The sequence below is a fragment of the Lonchura striata genome, chromosome 2 (genome assembly GCF_050655825.1).
Source record: "Lonchura striata isolate lonStrDom1 chromosome 2, ASM5065582v1, whole genome shotgun sequence".
Taxonomy (NCBI): Eukaryota; Metazoa; Chordata; class Aves; order Passeriformes; family Estrildidae; genus Lonchura; species Lonchura striata.
Genome location: NC_140704.1, coordinates 83,388,493 through 83,392,800, shown reverse-complemented (window position 1 = coordinate 83,392,800; position 4,308 = coordinate 83,388,493).

Genomic DNA, 4,308 nt, shown 5'->3' with positions numbered 1-4,308 from the left:
GAAAGCTTTTTAGTTCCCTTGCCCCTTTTTAAAAGGTGGTTAAAAGGATTTGCTGAAGATATGTAAGATTCTGGCAACTGCAAAAATAGATGTTCATCCTCTGAATTCCTGTCCCGTATCCTAATTAAAAGAAATTGATGTCATCCTTCCTTCTGTGTTGTGAAATACATAGTTAAGTATAGCCTGTATTAGTTTAGCAGCAGGTTGTTTTTTTGATAAATGAAGTACATATATTAATTTCAGCTGTCAGCATAGATGGGGATAGTTGGGGGATGGGGGAAAGAAAATGGTGAATAGAACCAGGATGTTTCCCTTTACAATTCTGAATAAGCAACCAGCTGCACAAAGTGTCAGAAAGGAACATCTTCTGTTGCTGTTTCTGCTAATCAAAAAGACATTTAGGTCAATAAGCTGAATTATGAAGGGAAGCATGTGTATGTTCAAGCCCTTTTCTCTACATGACTTTTCCATTGTTGTTTCTATGTATAGAAGCTACTGCTTTGCCTTAGTTTTTACATGTTTTTATGTGTATTTTATTTTCTTGTTTGTTACTAAGTCTCCATCTGAAGAAAGTTTGTTCTTCTCACTGTTGGCATTTGATGTTTTTCATTGGAGTGACTCCTTCCTCTGAAAAGAATGAGCTCCTTTCTTCCCCTCAGTGACCCTTTTTTGCTGTTCCAGTACAAAACAAGCCATCGCTGGTGGCTGCTGTGGTTCTTAGGGGGTGGCAGCTGCTGCTCCTCGTGCTTTAGAGGAGAACCCCAGGGAAGGGGTGCTCACATTTTTAGTCCCAGTGAGTCATTCATAGCACACAGGTCTTAAAATGCTTGCTTTGGTTTGCTGCTATGTACTTTTGGCAGTGAAACATAAATATTTAGTCGCTGTTGCAAAGCCAAGGATTGACACTTGACACAAAAGAAAAGAAAAGAAAAGAAAAGAGAAGAGAAGAGAAGAGAAGAGAAGAGAAGAGAAGAGAAGAAAAGAAAAGAAAAGAAAAGAAAAGAAAAGAAAAGAAAAGAAAAGAAAAGAAAAGAAAAGAAAAGAAAAGAAAAGAAAAGAAAAGAAAAGAAAAGAAAAGAAAAGAAAAGAAAAGAAAAGTGCTAAAGTGCCTACGAATAGGCTGTATGTTGTTTCTTCTGGCAGTAATGAATGAGAAACAGCTGAGCCTTTGCATGTTGACTTCTAATAAAGGTAAATCATAATATGGACTCTTATTCCAAGTAAAAAGTGTTTGATTTTAAAAGAATTGTTAAAAAGCAAGGTCCATCACAGATTTTGTAATAAGAATTCTTCTTCTCCAGGAAGTTGATTTTCTATGCCCAAGCCCAGGCACTAGGAGGCAATTCTGCACTCACAGTGTATTTCATGCTTCCAAAATTCAGAAAGTAGATTGTATTGATGCTGTTCCCCTTACTAGTCTTCAGAAAGAGAAGTGTACCTATTGAACCACTAAGTAATCAACTGAGCACCTGTCCTGCTATCCAGCTATCAGCAGCTGGATAGCAGGAGAGGTGCTCAGTTGATTACTATCAGCTATCCACCTATCCAGCTGCAGCAGAAAGTTGTCAGCAACAAGAATATACTGTCAATAATAAGGATAATAATAGTTGTTCTGAAAAGGGTGATTTTTCTTCCAGGTAGCAGATGAGATGTTAGGACAACCTGTTACAGCAGTACAGGGTGAATAACTCCATGCAATTGGAGACTGGGGATATTTGTCTCTGTAACCTTAATCTGCTTCCATAGAGAGAGAGAAAGCAGGAAAAAAGTGGGACGTTGGCTCCAGGGCTTGGCAGTGACCATCTTGTGTTTACATCTTTCAGAGAGCTGGGTGATGTTGTGCCACATAATGTTTGGGTTTCCCAACTGCTGAAAACCAAGAGCTCTCCTATCACTGGTGAGCAGGGAACAACCACGCTGAGCTGTGGTGAAGTCAAGTGCAAAGCTCTTTTGCTGCATCTCACAGAAACACAAGGGAATGTCGTGGGTAGGAGAGGCTGTCTGATAACACCCACCGCAGAAGTGGACAAAGGAAATTTCCTTGTCAGCTTGTGAATGTGATAAAGTGTGCAAATAGGCAGGCATGAAAACAAACACCAACTATTTAGTAAAACAGCTATTCTTAGTTTGTGGATTCTGTCAGCCCAGGTGCCTCCAGCATACCAAACCCATCATCTCCGCTTCAGGTCTGTCTTTCTCTTTTCCCCATAACCTTGCACAGATCTCTTAGCTGTTCCTAATTTAAGAAAAAAGATTCATAGTATATATGGGGAATTTGTCTTGTATTTCTTGTAATTTAGTGCAAATCCAAATCTTAGCTGGGGCTTTCCTACAGGGAAAGGGTGCAGAAAGTCTTGTTTTTTCCCTCTTCTCCCTTCTGGAGCCTTTATTTGCCTGCCACCTAATCCTGTTGGAGCAAAGACATTACAATTTTCCAAAACTCCCTCAAGTTCTCTGCCACACAGAGATGTCCCAGCGTTTTCACCATGCCCTAAAGATGCTCACTGGGGTATGGAAGAAATTCAGAACTTGTGCAAATATTTCTATCACAGCACAGCAGGAAAGGGAGGTAATCTTCCTACTTGGAAAAAGCCCAAGGAGATATTAAAGAGTTATCCAGGTGAACCAGTTATGCCTTGGTTGGGAATTATGGTATGTGGGTTAAAGAATGTGGAAACAGCAAGAAGAGATGAAGAGTAGGAAGTGCTAAATATCTGGAAGTGTTTATAGCCAGAGCAAACCAAACTACCCAACCAAAATTAAGAAGTACAATAGAGGAATTTTAGGTGACTAAAGGGAATTCAATGCAGAAAGGAAAGTTAATTTTCACTGTAAAATTTAAACTAAACAGCTTCTGGTTTTTTTCTTTATTAAAAAAAAACCCCAAAAAACCAAAATAAACAAACAGAAAATCCCCTACAAACAAAACCCCAATAAACCAAATACCCAGTGCTGAGCAAGGAAGGCAGAAAAGGGCATGTGTAGTGTTTCTTTCTTCCATCCTACTAATTTCCTTTCCAGGTCTTCCCTTGGAGATGCACTGGTCCTATAGCCAGCCCACAGTTTTTCTGCTCTCAGAAATATCTTGTTCTGCTAATGGGAACAGAACACAAACAAACAAAAAAAATTACACCTATATAAACGTGTGTGTGTATATATACACACATTTAAATACTGTTTTTAAGAGTTCACTTGGTGCCTTTGGATGCTCACTAGCATAGAGCATGAACAGCATAAGAGCATTCAAAGTTAGCAAGTGAACACTTTAGGAAAGAAAATTCTTTGTCATTCCTCTCCTCCTTCCTCCACAGCAAATGGTGAAATAAGAAGTGTTAGCAGGCCTGAAGTCATGGGGCCCAAGGCTTGGATTGTAGCAGGAAGAGCAGATTGCACCTTCAGCTCCTGGGGTGCCAACAAGCAAAAATGATTAATGTAATATAGGTAATAGTTATATACCCAACACAAACTTTCTTTTTTTTTTTTTTTTTTTTTTTAATATACACTCCTGATCCTAGATGATTACAGAAAAATAGCATTTTAGAACTAAATTGACAAAAATACTGTAATAAAAGGGGTAGAAAGGGAAGCTGACATTCTAATGAAAGGGAAAATGTGAGTCAGTAATTGTACTGTTTTTTTTAAATGCATGTGAAATGTGAAGCAACTTGACAAAATAGGAATCTCTGGAAGGCAATGGCAAGTGGCTGCTTCTCCCTCTGAAACAAGAACTTGTGGGTATTTTCAGACTGTGAGACTAGATTTAGTGAACTTGTAAGCTGTGGTATTATGATACCACCAAGACAGCATAATTAAGAAGCAATTAATAGTCTTAGACTGTAAGAAACCTTTTTTCTCATTTAACTTAGAACAATGAGTTAAGAGGGAAAAGTAAAGGCTGTCTTGAAGGACCCTTTGCTTACTCCAGATAAAAATCCCATACCTGTGAAGTGATTTAACCATATCCTGTGTAAACTTTGCTTTTACATAGCATCGTCCATAACCATAGGAAAGGGTGTTTGTGTGGACCACTTGTTTCCTCTTCATAGTCCAACTGTTTCTACAGGAGTCACATTGATTGCAGGATAAGTAATGTTAAGAGCTTAGCAATGAAATGTATCACTGGAGCTGAAAATGAGAAGCTGTGACTCTGTGGATTACCACTGAGATAGAGACCATGTACAATGAGATAGAGACCAGCTACATCACAGTCTGAAAAGCACCCTGCAATCTCCATCCCTCCAACAACTTGGGAGATGCAGGAGGAGATAGCAATGTGACCTTTATAAATAGCTGAGTTATGCTCAATTT